Source organism: Rhinoderma darwinii, chromosome 11, assembly GCF_050947455.1.
Source record: "Rhinoderma darwinii isolate aRhiDar2 chromosome 11, aRhiDar2.hap1, whole genome shotgun sequence".
NCBI lineage: Eukaryota > Metazoa > Chordata > Amphibia > Anura > Rhinodermatidae > Rhinoderma > Rhinoderma darwinii.
In genome coordinates this window covers 68,432,921-68,459,096 of record NC_134697.1, presented here as the reverse complement: position 1 = coordinate 68,459,096, position 26,176 = coordinate 68,432,921, and the positions used below count along the sequence as shown (strand labels likewise).

The window sequence follows — 26,176 nt, the reverse complement described above, 5'->3', positions numbered from 1 at the left end:
GCTGTATACCACGCCTGTCCTTCTACATCACGCCTGATGTCTGCCTGCTGCCTAGTCCCAGCCGAGCCTGTCTTGCTACTGTCCGAGCTGCCATAGGCACACTATACGAACTATAGACTGTGACAGTCAAGGCGCTACGGCACAGTGAGTCCACGTACCCAGCGTGACACTCGAACTATAGACTTTACTTGGTACACTGTGTGGCTAGCTGCTATCCCGCTACGGCGGTATGGCCCAGTGGGTACACAAACCCACAGATTGTGACAGTACGCTCAGTCTATGAACCCCGCTGGTCAACCCAAGATCATGACGATATCACTAGTGATGCAGGCGGATATGCTAGACCTGCAGGGGGCTTACAACTTAAAGAGGCTCTGTCACCAGATTTTGCAACCCCTATCTGCTATTGCAGCAGATAGGCGCTGCAATGTAGATTACAGTAACGTTTTTATTTTTAAAAAACGAGCATTTTTGGCCAAGTTATGACCATTTTTGTAGTTATGCAAATGAGGCTTGCAAAAGTCCAAGTGGGTGTGTTTAAAAGTAAAAGTCCAAGTGGGCGTGTATTATGTGCGTACATCGGGGCGTTTTTAATACTTTTACTAGCTGGGCGCTCTGAAGAGAAGTAACATCCTCTTCTCTTCGGAACGCCCAGCTTCTGACAGTGCAGATCTGTGACGTCACTCACAGGTCCTGCATCGTGACGGCCACATCGGCACCAGAGGCTACAGTTGATTCTGCAGCAGCATCAGCGTTTGCAGGTAAGATCGACTTACCTGCAAACGCTGATGCTGCTGCAGAATCAACTGTAGCCTCTGGTGCCGATGTGGCCGTCACGATGCAGGACCTGTGAGTGACGTCACAGATCTGCACTGTCAGAAGCTGGGCGTTCTGAAGAGAAGAGGATGTTACTTCTCTTCAGAGCGCCCAGCTAGTAAAAGTATTAAAAACGCCCCGATGTACGCACATAATACACGCCCACTTGGACTTTTACTTTTAAACACACCCACTTGGACTTTTGCAAGCCTCATTTGCATAACTACAAAAATGGTCATAACTTGGCCAAAAATGCTCGTTTTTTAAAAATAAAAACGTTAATGTAATCTACATTGCAGCGCCTATCTGCTGCAATAGCAGATAGGGGTTGCAAAATCTGGTGACAGAGCCTCTTTAATCCGGATCCGCCAGGGTGATGAATGGAAGATAGCATTCAACACCCGAGATGGGCACTATGAATACCTGGTAATGCCCTTCGGCCTGTGTAACACTCCCGCGGTCTTCCAAGAGTTCGTCAATGACATCTTCCTAAATCTCCTCTATGTCTGTGTAGTGGTCTACCTCGATGACATCTTTATCTTTTCTCCTGACCCGACGACTCATCAGAGACACTTCCGTCAAGTTCTGCTGTGATTAAGGGAAAATCGCTTATATGCCAAGCTGAAGTAGTGCGTGTTTGAGAGAAATTCTCTACCCTTCCTGGGCTACATAATCTCGGATCAAGGTCTCAAGATGGATCCTGAGAAGGTAAAGTCCGTCCTGGAATGGCCACGCCCTCAAGGCTTTAGGTCCATACAGCGCTTTCTGGGATTCGCCAACTTCTACCGGCAGTTCCTCCCAAACTTCTCTTCACTTACAGAGCCCATCTCTACCCTCACCAGAAAGGGCATGAACGCCAAGGTGTGGACTCCAGAGGCAGAATCTGCATTTAATAGCCTGAAGAGTGCCTTCATGTCAGCCTCAACCCTCCATCATCCTGATGTGTTGCGACAGATTTCGTTGGAGGTGAACGCCTCCTCGGTTGGTGCAGGCACACTTCTGTTCCAGAGAGGTCCCAAAGGCAAGTATGTGGCTATTATTCTAAACTTTTCTCTTCCGCAGAGCGCAACTACTCGATTGGGGATCGGGAGTTACTGGCCATCAAGTTGGCTTTGGAGGAGTGGAGACAGCTACTGGAGGGTGCAGCTCACCCTATTCTGATATTTACTGACCACAAGTACCTCACCTATCTCCAGTCGGCCCAACAGCTGGTTTCAGTTTGAGCTCCACTACCGTCCTGCCGACAAAAATGTGAGGGCCAATGCCTTGTCCAGGTTGTACGAGACTGAGCATGCCATGGAGTCTCCGCAAAACATGATTGATCCACCCTTCATTGTCTCTGTCAACCCCCTGCAAGTTAGAGACATCTCTCCGGGGAGGAATTTTGTACACTTGGCAGACAGGAGAAGAATTCTTCTCTGGGGACACAGCTCCAAATTGGCAGGTCATGCGGGTGCCCATAAAACACGAGACTTGATTGCCCAACATTTTTGGTGGCCCACACTGCCCAAAGACACCATGGACTTTGTCTCGTCCTGCACGGTGTGCTTTTAACAAGGTAGCTCACTCCAAGCCTGCAGGCATGCTCCAGCCGCTGCCGTTGCCCAATGCTCCCTGGTAGCATATAGCAATGGAATTTGTCACTGATCTGCCTCCCTCTGCTGGATGCAGTACGATCTGGGTGGTGGTGAACCGATTCTCAAAAATGGCTAATTTTGTTCCACTGATTGGCCTACCTTCTGCTTCTCGACTGGCCAGCCTCTTCTTCCAACACATCTTCCGCCTGCATGGCTTACCTCTGCATATCATGTCTGATAGGGGGTTCATTTACCTCAAGGTTCTGGAGAGCCCTCTGTAAACTCCTTGATGTGAAGTTGGACCATTCCTCAGCCTAGCATCCCCAGTCCAATGGTCAAGTCGAGAGGATCAATTAAATCATGGAAAACTATCTACGACACTTCATCTCCAGGCAGTATGATGACTGGGTGCAGCTTTTTCCTTTGGCCGAGTACTCCAATAACCACAACTGCTGGCACACCGTTCTTCATCGCCAACACCCACAAATTCCTCTCCTGGTGTCAGCTACGTCCCAGGTGCCTGCAGCTGACTCTGCATTCAGGGACCTCCTGCAGATCTGGCAGCAAACCCGCTCATCTATTCTGCTGGCGGTCGACCGCATGAAACGAAAGGCAGAAACAAGAAGAAGGGAGCCTCCTCAGTTTCTTCCAGGTACCAAGGACTGGCTATCCTCTAGGAATATCCGGCTGAGGGTGCCGTCATACAAGTTTGCTCCCAGGTTCCTCGGATCCTTCGAGATCCTACAGCAGATCAACCTTGTCTCCCACCCTCAAGATCCCCAACTCCTTTCATGTCCCCCTCCTGAAGCTTGTGGTCCTGAACCACTACACCAAGACTCCTAGTCCTGCAGTTGGGGAAAGTGGGAGGAAGAACATTTTATTTGGTGGATTGGAAGGGGTTTGGTCCAGAAGAGAGGTCCTGGGAGCCAGAGGAGAACCTCAATTTTCCTACCCTCGTGAAGACGTTTCCTCCCGCTCTGGCCCCAAGAAGAGGGGGCATAAGGGGGGGAATACTGTAACGTCCGCAGCCGCAGACCGCAGACTCCTCTCATCCAGCCGACGCCTTCCTTCCCGGAGATGCCAGCACATTCACCATGCCTTGGCTCCCACGTCTGTCAGCAGAACACAGGTCCAGCTGAACTGGCGAATTAGGGTGACAGTGCTTGATGCAGCTTCTATGTATAGAGGATACATTGAAGCTGCATCTCAAAAATTATACATTTAATTAAAAAAAAGTCTAAGATTTTCATAGCCTTTAATTTTCATCTAGCTTATCTACTGTATAACACCTGTATACTGGTGATGATGCCAGGGACAGAAGGTGCAGGGTATTTCATGTCCACCTAGCTAATTTCCTGTAAAACACCTGTATATTGGTAATGTGACCAGGGAGAGTAGGTGCATAGAATTCTATTACTTCATGGTTCATTTCCAATATAATAACTCTATACTGGTGATGGCACCATTGAGGGTAGTGTGACAAAAATAGCTTTTCCCATGAATGATCTACAGTATAACGCCTGTATACTGGTGATGGCGTCATAGAGAGTACACCAACAGAATTCTATTTCTCTGCTGCTGATCTCCCATATAACACTTGCATACTGGTGATGGTGCCAGGGAGAGCAGGTTTAGGGTATTTATTTTACACATAGCTGATCTCTCATAGAATATCTGTTTATTGGTGATGGTGCCAGGGAGAGCGGGTAGACAGATTTGATTTGCCCATGATTGATCCACAGTATAACACCTGTATACTGGTGATGACACCAGTTAGGTGCTTATAATTTTATTTCCCTATTGTGATCTCCCATATAACCCTTGCATAGCCTTGATGGTGCCATGGAGAGCAATCTCCCCTTCTAAAAAAATCACTGTCAATTGTTTAGGGGTGATTTTGGTAATAGAATTAAAGCTCACTATAATATACAGTTCACTAATATACAAGTGAATTGATATACATCTAAATTATACCCTGGGTTTATTTAAACTGAAACACTCTATGCCACCAGCGTATTCATGAAACATAGTGTAAGCAGCAATGGGACAATCTAGATGGGAATCCTATGTATTTTATAGCCATGTATGCTAGCGGAAGCAGATGCTGCAGTCATTAGAACATTGCATCTGTCCCAGCATCTGTGCATTCATATGTAGACAAATGCGCCCTGGAAAACATCTCAAGTGCTTGAGACAGCGCAGCTGCAAACCCAATCCTTTACTAAGTACAGTGTATTTTACTGTAACACAACGCAGACATCAGATAAGATATATTTTAATGAGAAGGGACCAGATCTTGAATTGACTCCCCTCCGCAAGAATAGGAGCAAGGAGATGTTAAGTATATTATACTTACAGAACAATGGGATTAGATAGACCTAGGGGAATTTATTAATGAGGTGAAAGCATAAGAAAAGATATGCTAGAACATTAATATTGTGCCTATAAAGGACTTTTTTTTTTTTTGCTCAAGTGCGAGGCTGCTGTAGGATAAGCATATTTCTTGCGGCGCTTCTCCTTAGAGATAGTTTCTCATTGTAACCACAGTAGCTGAACAGCAGATGCCTGATAGATAAAGGGCTATATTTTCTGACTTTAGGCTGTAACTTTCTAGCTATACATTTTTGGAGAAAATTGAGTTTAAATTATATTTTTGGAGAGACCTGAATAAATGTATAGCGTCTACTCATAAAATGTCTTTTACTGCGAGTAAGCAGAAATCAACAAGAGCAACAAATTCTACATAACCTCAGCTTTAGTTTTGAAGATAAGGAGAAATAACTCCCTCTATTGCATTTGCCTCAAAAAGCCTTGTGAAGAAATAATGAATGCTGACAATGAAGGTGGTGGCATGGGTGCGTACTATGGAGTGTGCAGTGTGAAAGGCAAAGTTCACATGTAGGAATAAATGCTATCATAAAGCTGAGAATGTGGGATTGTAGCAAAATGCTACATGTAAATGGTGAAATTATCAAATTTATTTGATCTCATCTTGTCTTTATTTGACATACATTTGCTTGTCATTTATGAAACCCCAATATAAAGAATAACCGGGAAATATTTTGTTATGACAGGAATATTTTTCATGTCTCTATTCTAGCAAATTACCTTTGCACAGTTGAGGCAGATGTCCCAATCAATATATTGATGGTTTTCTGTTTGAGGGGTAAATCCTGATCAACCTGTGCACAGTGTTTTGTCAATAGATCCAATAATTTTCAATAGGTTCTGTCAAATAACTTAACTTTTCAGATGACTTTTCAGAATAAGCTGTCATATGTGTGTATAGCACTCTTTATGGCCTTATATGACTTGTATACTGCTTTTTTTTGTAGTCTTCCCCCCTGCAGGCTCAATTTCTAAATCTCAGTTTTCCTTGCACTAGTGGGTGGAGCCTAATGGCGATCATGTCTTCTTGTACACCGCGCACAGAGAAGAGGAGAATCTTGCTCTCCTGTCTCTATCTATCATATATCTCTATCACAGAAGCTGCAGCATAATGGAGGACATTATACAGCAATAATGAGAAGTGTAGCTGAGAATCTAGCACTGGGGTGGCATACACTATATGTACAAAAGTATTGGAACTAGTGCATCAACTGTGGAGATGGGTGAGAGCATAGAGGAGAAAGGCAAATGTGCTCAAGTATTGGTGTTGTGCTAGGAGCCCAACACCCTGGAGTTTGTTTCTGAAGTATAAATGGAGGACTGCTGCTGAAGATCTGCTCCAGAGCCTCCAAGGTTCAGTTTGTAGATAGATGCAGAAAGGGTGAAAAAAAGTCAGATATTGGCAATTTTCAGCACTGTTCTAGGTACTTGTATCCAAAAGTTACCTCTCCAAGTGGGGTAGAGGTTCCATCAGAGATTGAAATGATTCTATTTATTATTCTCAGGCTACTCCTTGGACTGCTGAAGGAAGCCACTAGTGGAAGCAACATACAAGGCACTGGGACAGCTAAAGCAGCGCTACAGTGTGGGGACACCACCAAATAACTCCTCATATCTCACCTTTCAAGACCCTTGGGTGTTCCTTAACCATAAAAAATAATAAAGGGAATCATTTCCATCTCTGATAGAACCTCTACTTCTCTTCGAGAGGTAACTTTTGGATACAAGCACCTAGGACAGCGCTGAAAATTGCCAATATGCGACTTTCTTCACCCTTTCTGCATTTACAATAGTATTGGCACATAGCTCTTAATTATTGAATTCAGGTGTTTCTTTCAGTCCCATTGCCAACAAGTGTATCAAATCCAGCACCTACCCATGCAGTCTGCATTTACAAACATTTGTGAAAGATTGGGTCGTTCTAAAGAGCTCACTGAATTCAAGCGTGGTATTGTAATAGAATTCCACCATTGCACAGTTCATTAAATTTCTCCCCTCGCACCATGATCAAATGTGAGTGCAACTATTACAGAGTGAAGCATCTAGGAACCACAGCAACTCAGCCATGAAGCAGCAGACCATTTATAGTTACAGAGGGGTGTCTCTGAGTGCTCAGTCGCATAGTGCATAAAAGTCGCCAACTCTCTGCTAATATCTACACAAAAACTGTGAGCTGGGAGCCTCATGGCATGGGTTTCCATGGCAAGCAGCTGCATGCAAGCCTTACATCACCAAGCACAATGCCAAGCACTGGGTGGAGTGGTGTAACGCCGCCGCCACTGGACTCTGGAGCAGTGGAAACATGTTCTGTGGAGTGAAGAATCACGCTTCTCTATTTGGCAGTCTGATGAACGAGTATGGGTTTGGCAAATGTCAGGAGAGTGTTACCTGCCTGACCACATTGTGTTAACTGTAAAGTTTGGTGGAAGAGGGATAATGCTATGGGGTTGTTTTTCCGGGGTTGGCCTAGGCCCCTTAGTTTCAGTAAAGGGAAACCTTAATGCTTCAGCATACAAAAACATTTTGGACAATTATATGCTACCAACTTTGTAGGAAGACTTTGGGGAAGGCCCTTTTCTGTGCTCCAGTGCGCAAAGCTAGGTCCATAAAGGCATGGTTGGATGAGTTTGGTGTGGAATAACTTGACTGGCCCGCACAGTGACCTGAACTCAACCCAATCAAATACTTTTGGGATGAACTAGAACGGAGATGGCAAACCAGACCTTCTTTTGTTTAACATCAGTGTCTGACCTCACAAATGCTCTTCTTGATGAATGGGCAAAAATTCCCACAGACACACTCCAAAATCTTGTAGAAAGTCTTCCCTGAAGAGTGGAAGCAGTTTTAGCTGTAAATGGGAGACCAACTCCATATTAACACCAAATAGATTTAGAATAGGATGTCATAAAAGCTCCTGTTGGTTTAATGTATAAGTGTCCCAATACTTTTGTCCATATAGTGTATAACTCTTACCAGATGCTGTAGCATGTCTGTGTGTCACCCTGTTCCTACCCCCTCCTCCTGCTTTCCCTCTCTATAGACTTCTATGGGCAGCATTTGTGTCTCACTCTGCTCCTGCTATTTCCTCTTGCTCTCCCTCCTCTCCCCATAGACTTCCAAGGGCTATGACTGTGTCTATCTCACTCTGCTCCTACTATTTCCACATGCTCCCCCGCCTCTCTCCATAGACTTTTATGAGAAGCGTCTGTGTCTCTCTCTATCCCAACTCCCTCTTCCTGCCCCCCCTTTCCCTCTCCATAAACTTCTATGGGCAGTGTGTCTGTCTCTTTTTCTCTCCTTGCTCCCTCCTCCTGCTCCCCCCTCTCCATAGACTTCTATTAACAGGCTGCGAAGAGATAAACCTCCACTTTCCGTAATCCGTCTCCTATGCTCTGTAACTAGAGATAGATTTTGCTTGACAACAGGGGGTAAACAGAAGATTACAGGAAGGGAGAAACATAGTGGCTGTTACTTCACACAGAATTTGCATAAATAAAACAAAAACATTTTAACAGTGAGTAAATGACAAAGTTTATATATATCAGGTATACTATTAGATTAGTATCAGTTGTTTGAAAAGTTAGTGTCCATTTAATAGATATAGGTGCTAAATGATTTCACAGGGGGAAAAAAAATAATAATGGTTGTGTGGGATTTATATAGGCTAGCACCAGGGCTTTCAGGGCATGGCTGGTGGTAAGAATTGCATATATTAACTGACTTTGTACTGGCTGCATGGAAATGTTTAACATGCTCCAAAACTCATAGTGTAGGTGGAGGGATCTGCATGTACTCACAGTTCTGTCTAGCACCAGAGATGCCACGTTGTTAATAAGTGCTATGTATAGTTCTTATTGCCAGCACAAGGTCTATATGATCAGATGAATGCAACTTTCATATTCTTTTAAAAAAAATCTTCAAAAAGAATGTGGCAACACCATGACAAAACCACAACATGTAAATATACCCTACTGCTATCCTACTTGCAAAGTCCAGGAGCTTGGTAATTGCAGGCCAAACTTTTCAGTTGCTTGTTAACACATTGAAATTTTGCAATTGGTCGCCAATCATTAAGAACATTATTTCAGAAAGACATCATTTTTCATTATCTCTGGTGCTTTGATTACTCAAATATTCAATTCTATTCAAAGCCAATGTTTAATGATCCTGACCTTCAGTCCTTTGCATTACATCTGTTGAATCATATGGACAATAGCAGCGATGATTTTCATTTAATAGCTGTTTGATGAAGATTGTTTGCCCAGTAGCTATCAGTCCCTTAATCCTTATTTATGTATGCCTGGCATGTTTTTCTTTTTTAATAAAAAGGAGGGGGAGACATGGCTACTTATGTTTGGGGAAACAACAGGACTGGACAGTTAAAAATTCAATCTGCAGGCAGAGGTTTAATGTTTGCCTGGCCTATAACATATTGAAATGATCTCTTATTATCTTTCTCCTTTGCAACAAATTTCATACACTTGTCCTTTTTTGATTTTTTGTACATTCTTGTTCTTTCAAATCTAGAGGCCAAGTATCCATTGCATCTTTTCTTTCTATATCTTTTTAATTTACATTTGAGTGAGATAATAATCTTTATTTATATAGCGCCATGAACTTCCGCAGCATTTTACATTTGGGGAAAAAATTAACAAGTAATTAAATCAAATTAATAAACAATAATTAAAAAAAGGAAAGACCCCTGGCCATAAGAGCTTACAATCCAGTAGAAGCAAATTCAAAACTCTCCTACTAGGCTAGAAAGCTCTCCACAATGATGCACCGTCATACGCTTCTCCTTATCTACCAACCCAGCATGGTAATGCCTCAGTTTTAGCGCAAATTGTGGATGACTCCTAGCCTAAGGCTTCGTGCACACTTACGTCACCGTTTTCACGGCCGCTTTTGACGGGTCCGTGAACCCGTTTTAGCTTCCGTGTGCACTCCCGTGTGCACTCAGTGTTTCCGTTTCCGTGCGCCGAGCATGGTACTGTCCAGGATGCTGAAAGAGTTAATGGGCTGCACTGATCGGCGGTAACTCTTTCAGCACCCTGGACAGTACCATGCTCGGCGCGCGGAAAATAAAATTTTAATGTAATAAAAAAAAATAAGTTCATACTTACATTCCTCCTGTCCGGCCTCCAGCGATGACGTTCAATCCATGTCGCCGCTGCAGCCAATTACAGGCAGCCGCGGCCTCTGCAGCCAATCACAGGCTGCCGCAGCATCTGCAGCCAATCACAGGCTGCCGCGGCCTCTGCAGCCAATCACAGGCTGCCGCGGCCTCTGCAGCCAATTTCAGGCTGCCGCGTCACAAAAGAAGGTTGGACTGGAGGAAGAAGAGGGACTCGTCACCAAAACAACGACCGGGTACGTATGAAATGCTTTTTATTTTATTTTTAATCAGCAGCCTCTTATCATCAGTTATTGATAGAGACAAGTGGCTGCCGATTAGTGTAATATTTTTCTAATGTTTTTCTGCCCGCCCGGCGGTTGCTAGGCAACGGCTCCGTCACACACGGACAGCACACGGATGCCTTCCGTGTGCCTTCAGTTTTTTTGACGGCCCCATTGACTTGCATGGGCCTCACGGTCACGGAATCCCGGACCAAAGTAGGACATGCTCTACTTTGGATCGGAAAGGAGCAACGGACCGTCAAAAAAACTGTAGTGTGCATGGCCCCATTGAAATGAATGGGTTCAGGGTGCTATCAGTGACAAAAACGGATAGCACCCTGAAGGAAAAAACTGAAGTGTGCATGAGGCCTCAGGCCTCATGTACACTTCCATCACCTTTTTATCGGCCATTTTTGACTGATCCGTGTTTGCGTTTGCTCCGTGTTTCCGTTTTTGTTTCCGTTTTTGTTTCCGTGTGCACTCCGTTTCCGTTCCGTGTTTCCGTTTTACACGGATGTTGTGCTTCCGTTTGGCTTGTTTTTCCGTTTAAAAAACGGAAGGTAAACTTCATTTGAACTTGTCACATGTCCCATGAAACACCCATAGAAAGCTTACAAGAAGTTTTTGGTGCTGTTTTCTGCAGCTTTCAGAGCATAGAGAACAGTTTGAGATTACTCTGCTTGGCTTGCTTTGTTTTTCTTGGATTTTTGGAGTGAAATGTGTGCATTTACTTGCTTATTTTGTGACGCTGGGCACTAGTTCCCTGCTGCCATCTGTGCGTCAAAAGCTCCTTGGCAAGTTCCTCCCACGCGGCGTCCTTTTTATAGCGGTCGTGGTAGAATTCTGCCCGCGTATCCCACAGTTCTGGGATGCTATGAGTCTCCGCACATCCATTTTCAGAAATGAATGTGTACTGTAGTCTGTGAACTTTGGCTCACCCAGCCGTTGCTATGAAACGGATCCGTCACAACGGATGGGACACCGAAGCCTTCCGTGTGCCATCCGTTTTTTTTACTGACGCATTGACTTCTATGGCCCCATGCCCACTTCAGTTTTTTCCTTCAGGGTGCTAGCCGTTTTTCTGACGGCTAGCACACTGACGCATTCATTTCAATGGGGCCATGCACACTTCAGTTTTTTTGATGGTCCCGTTGCTCCGTTCAGATCCAAAGTAGAGCATGCCCTACTTTGGTCCGAGATTCAGTGACTGTGTGGCCCTAAGGCCTCGTGCACACGTCCGACATCGTTTTCATGGCCGTTTTTGACGGATCCGTGTGCCCGTTTTATCGGCCGTGTTCACTCCCGTGTGCACTCCGTGTTTCCGTTTCCGAGCGCCGAGCATGGTACTGTCCAGGGTGCTGAAAGAGTTAATGGGCTGCACTGATCGGCGGTAACTCTTTCAGCACCCTGGACAGTACCATGCTCGGCGCTCGGAAAATACATCCATTTAAATAACTGAAGTGTGCATGTGCCCATTGAAATGAATGGGTTCAGGGTGCTATCCGTGACAAAAACGGATAGCATCCTGAAGGAAAAGACTGAAGTGGGCATGAAGCCTAATGGGCTTTTATGAGATTTAAAAAAAAAAAAGTGTGTTTCTTGCAGAAATTGCAGCACTCTTGTCCATGTATAAAGGGCATAAAGCTGAGCTGAAACCCCAGACACACCCATGCACAAGAGGAGCACTTTTACTGGAAAAATGCAGCCATGTTTATCTAGTCTCATACAAATCGCTTAAATCCAGGTTTACTCATTCTGTTTGGCATTTTTGGACATGATGTTACTTGGTAGTGAGCAGAATTTGAAGCTGGGTCTCCACATAGACTTTTGGTCTCACAACCTCAATGTTTCCCTATAAGAAAAATAGTTGCACAACAACCACAAAAGTTCTGCACCTTTTTCCCCATAGAAAAGCATTGAGATTAGACGACAGCCGTGGTAACCAGCAGCTTCACTCCAACCAAAATATTCTATCAAGCCATAGTCTTTATTTGGGGCACAATGTGGATTAAAGATGACACATTTTTGGTGTTTTTTCCCCACTAATATCAATGAAAGAATGATACGCAATTGTTTTTAAATGCAAAATAGCTTTTTTTTCCGGATGAAATAAAACTTTTTCTCTAGCTTTATTCTAAGTCAATGTATTACCCTTTCGGGTCTTTTCACACGAAGCAGAAATGCTGTGGAATTTTTATCGGAATTTGTGGGCTGAAGAGCCACAGCTAATTACAGTACCAGCAAAGTGGATGAAATGTTATCAAATCTCATCCATGCTTTGTGGAAAATTCCTGTGCTGAAATTGACCTGAAATGTTTAAATCCACAACATGCTGATTTCTGTGGCAAATTTTCTCTGTGGATTTCAATAACAGCGGAAATATCCGCAGTGAAATCTGCTACAAATTCTACAGCAAATCTGCAGCCATTTTTCAACTGATTTTTCCAATACGTGTGATCAGAGACTTGAAAAATGATGTGATTTAAGAGCCAAACCAGAGACCCCCATTTGTAGACATCACAGTTTCCACATTGTTGTTACTTCTCATCAGCAAAGCACTATGTCTCTAGTGTCAACTATAGGTGTTTTCACTTAGAAGAATTTCTTAGGCCTCATGGACACGAAGGCATTGGTTTTGTGGTCCGCAAAACCATGGGTTTGTTGCGGGCCAAAAAAACATTTGTTGTGCATCCGTGTGTCATCAGTACTTGCAGATCCACAACAATTCACCAGTATTGGTGAATCCGCAAATACGGACCGTAAAATGACTTGTCCTGAGTTTTTGTGGTCTGGAATTGTGGCCCCCCACATGGATCCGTTTAAACCACTATCGTGTGCATGGGGCCAAAGAATTTAATGGGTTTGCAATTTATCTGCAAAAATGCTTTGTGTGTATTTCGGTCGTGTGCATGAGGCCTTAGGAATGCTTATTTAAGAGAGGAAGGGTACTACTGATCACAGGAAAGCCTTGGCAAAGCCGTACACTTTGAGGTTTTTTTATTTTTTGGTGCAGTAGTCGTTGGGCTCCCGCCATTATCTGAGCATGTCAGGCAATTTTAGAATAAGGCGTTGTCTAATATAACGGTTATTATCAAACTTTCTTTACAAGTGAAAGAATCCTGTTAATAACTCCAACAACTGCCTGCGGTTCTGCTTCCCGTTCATGGCACCAGTATTGCTTTCATGGGAACGGTATTCTTTGTTCTGCAGAGGACGTTGGGATGTGTAGATTTAAATCTTTTCAATATGCTAAAAAACAAAAAACAAACAAGGATTATAAATTATTATCCGTTTATATCTCTAGTTGCTGTATAACAAGATTGAATTTTGAGGGTCAAATATAAGATCAATTGCAAGCCACATAGGACAGCTATACATGTATGGAATTTCCTAAGGATCTGTGCAAACAGAAACACATTGCAGAACTGAGAGGTGTAAATATTACAGTACGTATTTCCAATCTAAACTGCGAAGTCTGAGCTGATGTTCTGTACTCGATCTGTGTAACCGCAGAGTTAATAGGAAGTAATATGAGGGGTGTTATAATAGAATGCAGGTCGTAATGTGTTCATTTGTACAGCTGGCGCCTGCTGACGGAGGGATATATTGTCAGCGATCTCTGCATTGCACACCCTTCACACTGTGATGTGCGCAGCTTGACTAGCGTGAGTCACTTCTTAAAGTTAAAGGGGAGTGATCATGATTACTGAATGTATTCTAGGATTTACAAGTCGGTCTCAGTTTGTTATACATTTTAGAAATACAAATATATTGTACATAAGTCAGGATTTACAAATCGGTCTCAGTTTGTTATACATTTTAGAAATACAAATATATTGTACATGATATTGTATTAGTGGTTAACATGCCTTTCCTTTAAAAAAAAAGAAGAAACATCTATCATCTATCTATCTATCTATCTATCTATCTATCTATCTATCTATCTATCTATCTATCTATCTATCTATCTATCTATCTATCTGTCTGTCTGTCTGTCTGTCTGTCTGTCTGTCTGTCTGTCTATCTATCTATCTATCTATCTATCTATCTATCTATCTATCTATCTATCATCTATCTATCTATCTATCTATCTATCTATCTATCTATCTATCTATCTATCTATCTATCTATCTATCTATCTATCTATCTATCATCTATCCATCTATCTATCTATCTATCTATCTATCTATCTATCTATCTATCTATCTATCTATCTATCTATCTATCTATCTATCTATCTATCTATCTATCTCATATCTATCTATCTATCTATCTATCTATCTATCTATCTATCTATCTATCTATCTATCTATCTATCTATCTATCTATCTATCTATCTATCTATCTATCTATCTCATATCTATCTATCTATCTATCTATCTATCTATCTATCTATCTATCTATCTATCTATCTATCTATCTATCTATCTATCTATCTATCTATCTATCTCATATCTATCTATCTATCTATCTATCTATCTATCTATCTATCTATCTATCTATCTATCTATCTATCTATCTATCTATCTATCTATCTATCTATCTATCTATCTATCTATCTATCTATCATCTATCCATCCATCCATCCATCCATCCATCCATCCATCCATCTATCGTTGTAGTATATTGCGTCATCACAAATGGCACCACTATGGTGCTTGTCATAGTACTTTGGTGCTATTCCTGGCTCCCATTCTGCATGCTCCTGAACTTGCCCTTTAATTTTTCTCAAGCCCGCAATGTGCGCTCCTCTGCTTAACCTCCTAGTCTTTGTATGAACATTAAACTGGTCATACAAAGCCAATTTTGCTGGGATTTGCCCACAACCTGATGTGTATAGGGGCTGCCCAACTTTCAACAAACCTTTTCCTTTATTTTCCCGGGAGATAAGCCCTGAAAGTGTTGTCTTACAGATCATCTCCCTATAGAAAGAGCTGTGCACACATGACTGATCTGTACATGCAGGAGTGCTAGCTGTCAGACCAAGATCATATCTGTATTTTATGGCCATCATAAGTTTATGACTATTGCCTTCTTGACTCCCATTTTGCATGATTACCCTGTACCCTGTGTGACTAACTGCTGACAACATGGTCTGTACATGATTTTATTTCATGTTGAAACAGGCAGCCACTTAACTGGTGAGAGAACTGCTGATATCATTTAAGCTAAAGTTATTCTGCAAATATGTCTGGGAAAAATCCCCTCACTCTTAGCAGGAAAAGGTCCTATATCTGCCAGCCATATGCTAATATCTGTTAGGCTTAGATGAAATATATTAAAAACAATCTCTGCGATAATGAGGCAAATCCAGATATTAATTGAGCAAAAACTTTTCTCACAAATGGTGCTCAAACCGGTCCGAAGACGTGACTCAGCCGGATGTGTCACAAACTAGTGCTGCTGTTGGTTCACCACTGGTTGTTGAACTAAAGATAAAACTTCCTGACCAATTCTCTTGAGTGTGGAGTCTGTTGAAGGTCTGAACATTAATCATAAGGGTTTCTATAGATAAAGAGTATGAACCACTCTTTTTTTTTTTTTTTTTTAGTAAATAACATGCTGCGTGTTTTAATATCTGAAAAAAATCCTTAGTGCGAGGATAAGATTTATATAAATTTCATCCGTAAGGCTGGTACTCTAATCCACTGCAGATGTTCTGTGCACAAGTCCCAATAGAAAATCTGCAACATTTCCTTATGGACCCGGCCTCAATATTCTAGAATAAATACACCAAATAGCATTGATAAGACATTGTATGTGGAATACATTGAGGGTATGTTCGTAATAGGATTATTTGAGACTACGGATTAAACCACTCCCAAGAATAGGAACTTCTAGTCCTGGAGGCTAACAGCACTTCTCTAATGAAAATTCATTTATCAAACCTTAAAGAGGCTCTGTCACCAGATTTTGCAACCCCTATCTGCTATTGCAGCAGATAGGCGCTGCAATGTAGATTACAGTAACGTTTTTATTTTTAAAAAACGAGCATTTTTGGCCAAGTTATGACCGTTTTTGTAGTTATGCAAATGAGGCTTGCAAAAGTCCAAGTGGGTGTGTTTAAAAGTACAAGTCCAAGTGGGCGTGTATTATGTGCGTACATCGGGGCGTTTTTAATACTTTCACTAGCTGGGCGCTCTGAAGAGAAGTAACATCCTCTTCTCTTCAGAACGCCCAGCTTCTGACAGTGCAGATCTGTGACGTCACTCACAGGTCCTGCATCGTGACGGCCACATCGGCAGCAGAGGCTACAGTTGATTCTGCAGCAGCATCAGCGTTTGCAGGTAAGATCGACTTACCTGCAAACGCTGATGCTGCTGCAGAATCAACTGTAGCCTCTGGTGCCGATGTGGCCGTCACGATGCAGGACCTGTGAGTGACGTCACAGATCTGCACTGTCAGAAGCTGGGCGTTCTGAAGAGAAGAGGATGTTACTTCTCTTCAGAGCGCCCAGCTAGTGAAAGTATTAAAAACGCCCCGATGTACGCACATAATACACGCCCACTTGGACTTTTACTTTTAAACACACCCACTTGGACTTTTGCAAGCCTCATTTGCATAACTACAAAAACGGTCATAACTTGGCCAAAAATGCTCGTTTTTTTAAAATAAAAACGTTACTGTAATCTACATTGCAGCGCCGATCTGCTGCAATAGCAGATAGGGGTTGCAAAATCTGGTGACAGAGCCTCTTTAAGCCAAAATGAAACAAGACAAGCCCATCAAAACATTTCCATTTGAGACAGGTTAAAGGGACAAGAAAAAAAGAAAGAAAACTGCATAAGCCCAGAAGTTTATCCAGTGGTCTGCAATGTTTTCCTCTTGGGGTAGGTTTCTTTAACTACACATGGAAGTTTGCACTACAAGGTCCTCATTAGAGAAGGCAATACTGTATGCGAAAGTCCATTAAACAGAGTGATTTGACAGGGCATGGAGCCCACATGTCTAGTTCCAAAGGTAGCAGCCGGCCATCAAATGAATGTCAATGGAGGAATTGATAAATAGTTTTGGTTATTAGCAGATCTTAATGCTTCTCTTTAATAACTGCTAATGACTTGAGATGGTACAGTAGTCCTGGTTAGCCGATCATTCAATATAGTAAAGGTAGATTATATCCTGCACTAATTCGTTCATTACTGCTGTTAAACCGGGACGGGACAGGACGGGATGGGACGGGGGGGGGGGGGGGGGGTGTTGCTTATTTATATTCTGTAAAAGTTGTGTACTGTCATTGTAAATAGAATTAATCTATTTCCTCAACCGATAATACACGACTGCACTTCCTATTTTATATTAGACGAAGAGAACCTTAGTTGATGTGTAGGTTGGGATGGAACATAGCTTGAGAAATGCATGGAAAAATGGGTTGTATCAATAAGTCAACCCCTTTCTATATGCCTCATGTATAAAGGCAATAGACGTCATAGAGAGGGTTCCCAGCCCGAGATCCCAGCCCCCCATTAGCCAAAGTGGAAAGCTACTAACAAAGCGTGTGTCTTGCTCTGGCAGACCTGGCCAGTCCATGTATTACATGCGTGACAACTTTTTTGAATAGCCGGAGGACAGTCTCTCACTGCAAGTTGATGAGAGTCACAGAGGCTCTTGTAAATTTGCATTGAGAGACCGACCTCCGGTTCCTACAACAGATGCTGTAGGATACAGGGTGTCAGAATGGAGACCCAACAGCGGCCCGGAATGGAGCGGCTATCCATGAAAAACAGCACCCAGTAAGCCAATTCACCTGACTTCCTTACATCTCATCACATTTTCAAACAGGGAGGAGTCAGAGTGCTACTTTAATGGTCATGGGCAACTTATCCACCGCTGAAGCAATGATACTTTTATACTTACCTTTTTTTCATTTTAGCAGCCTTGCACTTAAACTTTAATTATTGCATTAATTGATTGTCCAAGGGCCAATATTTGAAACCTAAACTGCATGACATTTATGAGCCCTCCCTCTGTTCTGCCTGAAAACACCCCCTAAAACTGACAGGGTCTATGCAACATTTGAATAGACCCTGCAAGCCCAGTCAACTCAAGTTCTCAAAAAATAAGACTGTTGGCAAGTATGAAAGGGCCTTAGACACAGCCCTAATTCCCAAATGTTAAGAAGTGCACCAATGATTGCATCAAAATATAAATGACTACTTACTGTTCTGCGGTCCAGGCTTATTGAAAATAATGGCCGCGGCCATGTGCATGGCAAGCGATTTGCGGGCGGCTCGCGACTGAGGGTCCGCTGCCGGCCGACCCGAAAATCACGGCCGCGCACATGGCTACGGCCGTGTGTATGAGGCCTTAATATAGGAGCTGCATGCATGCAGGCAGCACTGACATTGGTATAGCTATGAGGAACAGCGATTGAGAAAAAAGTTGGCACTGCCAAGACTGTTGATTCTATGGTTATAGCTCTGGTAATATCATAATTTTATACATCTAGTTATGGCTATGCTTTTAAAGTTCAATTCATTATGTAATATGGCAATATTCTGATGGGTCCTTCACACCTCAGATTGAAGCCCTTACCCCCTCTTGCCACCTACACAACATTAATCGAATCAGCTTTTTCCTGAGCCAACTAAATTTGTATTTTATTTATTTTTATAGTGTGAACATATTTCCCAGAAATGTACAGAAGTTGTCATCACCGAGGGTAAGTTCACACACAAACTCGAAAACGTCTCAAAATACGAAGCTGTTTTCAAGGGAAAACAGCTCCTGATTTACAGACGTTTTTTGTGCCACTCGTGATTTTTGCGGCGTGTTTTACGGCCGATTTTGGAGCTTTTTTCAATAGAGTCTATGGAAAACGGCTCTAAAAACGTCCCAAGAAATGTCCTGCACTTCTTTTTTGCAGCCGTTTTTTTTACGCATAAAAAAACGCAGCGAAAAACGCTCCATCCGAACAGAACGCCGTTTTCCCATTGAAATCAATCTGTCTGTATGTTTTTGGAGTGTTGGAGTAAACCACATTGAGAACATACAAACTCCATACAAATGTCGTCATTGGTGAGCTTTAAACTCATGACTCAGGACCACTGAGCCACCATACTGGCCCAGTAGTCCTAAAGACACCAACACGTGGTTTGCAGTGTGCCTCTCCCGAGAGAAGCACGCAGCGAAATGGGCGTTGGAGTGTGAGGAGGTAGACACCCAGATTCACAGACCCTTAACATGTCCAACCCGGGTCAGTATATGGTTTATCTTTTTCTGGCTATCATGTAGATAATGGTATGTGTAAATGATTGAGTTGCACACACACACACACACACACACACACACACACACACACACACACGCTCAATGGGGCATTACTACGACCTTACGAACCTGGTTAATGACATTTAACATCTATAGGATTTTTATTATTCATAGTATTTTCCATTACTTAGAAGGGCAATGATAACGATCATAGCCTACCCAAAGATAGGGTGTTATATTCAAATATATGGACATTTGCAAGTGTGTATGTTTTAAACAATCGCCCGGAATATGAGGAATGGTCCTACCTATCCAGGTAGTCTCCAAAAAGGAAACAGTCTACCTGGATCGGGGACATCGAAGTCACATGATCAATGCATCGTCCTCCTATAGGGCAAAAAATAAAATCTCATATGAGGAACATATAAGCCCCAGTACTTACAAATGCATAACTAGTAAAATCTTTATATTTATAACTTTATATTTATGTTCAGAATTATTTTAATGTTCTCTTACTAAATACAGGGTGGGCCATTTATATGGATACACCTAAATAAAATGGGAATGGTTGGTGATATTAACTTCCTGTTTGTGGCACATTAGTATATGGGAGGGGGGAAACTTTTCAAGCTGGGTGTTGACCATGGCGGCCATTTTGAAGTCGGCCATTTTGTATCCAACTTTAGTTTTTTCAATGGGAAGAGGGTCATGTGACACATCAATCTTATCGAGAATTTCACAAGAAAAACAATGGCGTGCTTGGTTTTAACGTTACTTTATTCTTTCATGAGTTATTTACAAGTTTCTGACCACTTATAAAATGTGTTCAAAGTGCTGCCCATTGTGTTGGATTGTCAATGCAACCCTCTTCTCCCACTCTTCACACACTGATAGCAATACCGCAGAAGAAATGCTAGCACAGGCTTCCAGTATCCGTAGTTTCAGTTGCTGCACATCTCGTATCTTCACAGCATAGACAATTGCCTTCAGATGACCCCAAAGATAAAAGTCTAAGGGGGTCAGATCTGGAGACCTAGGGGGCCATTCAACTGGCCCACGACGACCAATCCACTTTCCAGGAAACTGTTCATCTAGGAATGCTCGGGCAGCACTTTGAACACATTTTATAAGTGGTCAGAAACTTGTAAATAACTCATGAAAGAATAAAGTAACGTTAAAACCAAGCACACCATTGTTTTTCTTTTGAAATTATCGATAAGTTTGATGTGTCACATGACCCTCTTCCTATTGAAAATACTAAAGTTGGATACAAAATGGCCGACTTCAAAACGGCCGCCATAGTCAACACCCAGCTTGAAAAGTTTCCCCCCTCCCATATACTAATGTTCCACAAACAGGAAGTTAATATCACCAGCCATTCCCATTTTATTTAGGTGTATCCATATAAATGGCCCTCCCTGTAGAATGCAAGCCTATACAAATAGCCAATATCCGACTCAGATACATATCTGGAGAAAAGTAAGTAACTTCTAAATATATTCATTTATGTATAATAACAATTTGTATACAGTAATAATTACTGAGGGGATCCGTGTCAGGTGAGTCTTCAAATCTTGAGAATTTAAACAGTTTCAATCTGTAGGAAATAAAAGTAATACAAATTAATACAAAGTTCTTCAACATTGTTTCTCAAAAGTATTCAAGGAATGTGCACATGATATCTAATCAACACTGAGGGTATGTTCACACGATGTGTTTTCAGACGAAATTCCGTCCGTTTACGGGTATGTGTATGTTGACACGGCTTAGCAAAATACGTCTGAAAATACGGAGCTGTTTTCAAGCGAAAACAGCTCCTGATTTTCAGACGTTTTTGTAGCAACTTTCGGTTTTGCGGAATATTTTACGGTCGTTTTTGGAGCTGTTTTTCAATGGAGTCAATGAAAAACGACTTCAAAAACGTCCCAAGATGAAAGTGAACTGCACTTATTTTTACACGGCGTCTTTTTATGCGCCATATTTTGTAAACCCCTACAAGTAGTGGGAGATATTTGGAGGTGTAATGGTGCCGTTTTTTCAAGCGTGATTCGAGGCGTAAACGGTGTGGACATACCCTTACACAAACATGACGAAGAACCACTCAGTGTTAGGTTAACCGTCCCCTACCCAATTCCCTTCAACTTGAAGTCAACATTTAGACCATAAGGACGTAATGTATTTAATTTAAAAATCCATTCCAACTCCCGCCTAATCAGTAGGGCTACTCTATCACCCCCACGTCTAGGTTTTACAATATGATCAATGATCTTGAATCGTAGATCCTTTTCTGTATGATTTGCCTCAGTAAGGGCATGACCACACGTGGCGGATTTCCTCCGCAACTGTCCGCATCAATGCCGCACAGAATCTGCATTGCAGATTCTGCTGCGGATCTGCACAAAATGTGCAGTACATTGATGCGGACTAGCTGCTGCGGACTGCGGGAAAAGTGCTTCCCTTCTCCCTATCAGTGCAGGATAGAGAGAAGGGACAGCACTTTCCCTAGTGAAAGTAAACGATTTTCATACTTACCGGCCGTTGTCTTGGTGACGCGTCCCTCTTTCGGCATCCAGCCCGACCTCCCTGGATGACGCGCCAGTCCATGTGACCGCTGCAGCCTGTGCTTGGCCTGTGATTGGCTGCAGCCGTCACTTAGACTGAAACGTCATCCTGGGAGGCCGGACTGGAGACAGAAGCAGGGAGTTCTCGGTAAGTATGAACTTATATTTTTTTGACAGGTTGCTCTATATTGTGATCGGTAGTCACTGTCCCTGGTGCAGAAACAGTTACTGCCGATCGCTTAACTCTTTCAGCACCCTGGACAGTGACTATTTACAGACGTCTCCTAGCAACGCTCCCGTCATTACGGGAGCCCCATTGACTTCCTCAGTCTGGCTGTAGACCTAGAAATACATAGGTCCAGCCAGAATGAAGAAATGTCATGGCAAAAAAGCAAGACGCATCCGCAGCACACATAACATGTGCATGACAGCTGCGGACTTCATTGCGGAACTTAGAATCTCCATTGAAGTCAATGGAGAAATTCCGCCATGAGTCCGCCACTGGTCCGCAACAGACAGAGCATGCTGCAGACACCAAATTCCGCTCCGCAGCCTATGCTCCGCAGCGGAATGTTACGCATCGTCTAAACGAACACTTCTAAATAGAAGTGGAAGTCAATGCAAAAACGGCTCCGCTGCGGATTAACGCTGCGGAGTGTCCGCAGCGGAATTTAAGTGAAATTCCGCCACGTGTGAACCCAGCCTTAAATGGTTAGATACTGGCAAATCAATTTTTTTTATTGCGGATTGTGAATCTATGGTTATTTATCTGTGTTTTAGAATCATAGATGAGGATGGATGAGGAAAAACTAGTGTGCATGCAGCCTTAAGAAATGGCAGCACAGGATACATATAAATTGTACCGATCCTGCAATTCTAATTTGACATTCAGATGGAATTGGTCTTTAAAATGAAGCTCTACCTTTGGAAGCTCTACCTTATAATTGATAATTGAACAACTAAGGGCTTATTCAGACGAGGGTAATACTCGTCCGTGTGCTGTGCGTTGGAATCACTCACAGCACATGGACCCATACAATTCAATTCCTTTTTTACGCAGCGTGTGTCCATTGCATGAAACTCACTGCATGTCCTATATTGGTGCGTTTGCACCTAGTCGTCCATTGAAATCTATGGGTGCGTGAAAAACCACAAACAGCACTCGCATGACATCCATGTGCTGTCAGTATTTCACGCAACAATACATTGAAAAGCAGAGAAATACATTGGAGGCCTTGTAACGCCTTGTTATCCCTTGTAAGGCCACATCTAGAATACACAATTCAGTCTTGGGCTCCACATTGTAAAAAGGTCATAGGAGAACTGGAGAAAGTTCAAAGGCGGGCAACAAGATTAGATGGGAGGTGTCACTTATTGGGCTTATTCAGCTTGGAAAAAAGACGTCTTAGGCCTCATGCACACGACCGTATTTTTTCCCACCCGTAAATACTGGCGTAAATACGGATCCGGTGTCACACGTATTCGACCCGTTTTGCACCAGTATTTACGAACCCGTGCCCGTAAATATGGGTCCGGTGCTACCCGTATTCCACCCGTATTTACGGGCACGTTTTTGGCGGCAAAATAGCACTGCACTAATCGGCAGCCCCTTCTCTCTATCAGTGCAGGATAGAGAGAAGGGACAGCCCTTTCTGTAATAAAAGTTAAAGAAATTCATACTTACCCGGCCGTTGTCTTGGTGACGCGTCCCTCTCTTCACATCCAGCCCGACATCCCTGGATGACGCGGCAGTCCATGTGACCGCTGCAGCCTGTGATTGACCTGTGATTGGCTGCAGCGGTCACATGGCCTGAAACGTCATCCAGGACGTCGGGCCGGATGTCGAGAGGGACGCGTCACCAAGGCAATGGGCGGGAGACCGGACTGGAGGAAGCAGGAAGTTCTCGGTAAGTATGAACGTCTTTTATTGTTATTTTTTACAGGTTTATACTGATCGGTAGTCACTGTCCAGGGTGCTGAAAGAGTTACTGCCGATCAGTTAACTCTTTCAGCTCCCTGGACAGTGACTATTTACTGACGTCGCTTAGCAACGCTGCCGTAATGACGGGTGCACACATGTAGCCACCCGTCATTACGAGAGCTCCATAGACTTCTATGGACTGTCCGTGCCATTATTACGGCCTGAAATAGGACATGTTCTATCTTTTTCAACGGCACGGGCACCTTCCCGTGAGAAAACGGGAAGGCACCCGTCGCCAATAGAAGTCTATGAGCCCGTTATTACGGGTCGTAATTACGACCCGTAATAACGGGAGTTTTTACGGTCGTGTGCATGAGGCCTTAGAGGGGATCTTATTAACATGTATATGTGTATATGTGTGGTCAATACAGAGAACTAGCACATGATCTGTTCTTTCCAAGGTCTCTACAAAGGAACAGGGGACATTTATTGCATGTAGAAGAAAGACGTTTCAGACATCAATATAGGAAAGGGTTCTTTACAGTTACAGTGGTCAAGCTATGGAATGTCCTTCCCCAAGAGGTAGTGATGGCAGATACTATGTCAGCATTTAAAAAAAAATCCTAGACGATTACTTAATTACGAATGGCATTGAGGGTTATAGTAAATCAAGCAATGAATGACAGGTAATTTATTGAGAAAGCTTGAACCTGGTGGACCTGTGTCTTTTTTCAACCTACGTAACTATGTAACTACGGAAATATGTGACTATGTGATTTTGCATTGGGGCCAATAAGTTTCTAGTTGCGTTGCTACATCTCACGTGACATCTCATGTGATCACAAGTAATGAAGGTTTTCATTTATCAACTGAAGGCTGATATATTGAAAACCATGAAGATATACTTTATTTGCTGCAGCCGTGGTACTACTGTAAGCTACAAATATTACATCAATAATAATATTATTAACAATTACAAACCGGTTACATTTCCTGTTGGTCTATCCAATTCAGTTTTGTGTTTTTTTCTTTTGCTACTATACTGTATGCGTGAGCGGAGTAGTTAATAATAGCAGCTTGTTTTATTCGATATCCAGACATCAATTTATTCTCATTTATAGATGTACCGGTGGAGAAGGTCTATTGTGTTGTGGAAATGTGTGCATTTCATGGTCGGCCTATCACCATTATATTGCCTCAATTGGAGGGATCACGGTCTAAAAAGAACAGATGAGTGTTACAGAATCAATATAAGCACATTAGGGAACAATACATTTTTCAGATGTTCCAGAAAGCGTGGAGGTGACGAAAATTCATGTACTAACACATCAGCGTTCATGTACAGTAATGTAAAGGTTGCCCTTGGATTAGCCGTATAAATTTCAGGTGATGCATTTCTAATTGCAGATCAGTCAAATGCACATAAATCTAGATTTCAGATATGCACTCGTGCTATACCATGATGCACTCTGTTTATCTCTGCGTCTTCACCAGTAGATGGCAGTGTTACCCAATGAATGAACCGAAATAATGTACGTTCCTCTCTCTTAGCACAACTGTGTAATGATTCATTATTATTCATCACATATCTCATTTATTTTGGATACTCTGAGCAAAGATAGCTGCTAACAAAAATAAATACATAAATATATGGAAATCGTGATTCATCAAGGGACAAGATTAAAATGCACATGTATTCTCTGTGTATCTGGAGATGAATAACAAGCTATAGGGCGCGAAGGTCAGGTTTCTCTAGTATAGTGCCATGCAAGAAAAAGATTTCAGCTGACTCAACAGGCCAATGGGGGCTTCTTCCGGAGGCTGTTTGTTACATCCTATGAGGAAATGTTTTTTATTATTCATTGAATTCTAAACACCAAGGCCAGATTCCCACGAGTCCCACTGCGCAGCGTATCCGACCTGGAACCCGCAGCACCTTCTGTCCGAAAAACCGCACCACATTGGTGCGCATTTTCGAACTGAATTTCCTCTGGGGAAAGCAGAAATGTGAAAAAAAAAAAAAAAAAACGTTCATACTTACCCCCTCCCTCTTCTCTGCACATAGTCTGGCCTTCTATGATGACATTGCAGGCCATGTGATGCTGCAGCCTGTGATTGGCTGCAGCGGTCACATGGGATGAAACATTATCCCAGGAGGCCAGACTGTAGGAAGAAGGAGAGTGTTCTGGGTAAGTATGATTTTTTTTTCTGGAGTTGCGATTTTTGTGGCGTAATCGCTGAGAATACGCCGCAAAAGTTGCAACACATGGCTTTCTGTTGCGAGATTTGCATCACCATTGAATTCAATG

At 42.7% G+C, this 26,176-nt stretch overlaps 1 long non-coding RNA gene across 1 annotated transcript; it reads right to left on the bottom strand.

Moving 5' to 3' along the window:
• Nucleotides 1-13,248: 13,248 nt before the first annotated feature.
• LOC142662850 (uncharacterized) lies at nucleotides 13,249-25,068 on the bottom strand. The gene is made up of 3 exons (XR_012851015.1): nucleotides 24,849-25,068; nucleotides 20,927-20,982; nucleotides 13,249-13,427 (listed from the first exon to the last, which is right to left on the bottom strand). It is a non-coding gene; the product is annotated as an uncharacterized LOC142662850 (long non-coding RNA).
• Nucleotides 25,069-26,176: the final 1,108 nt, after the last annotated feature.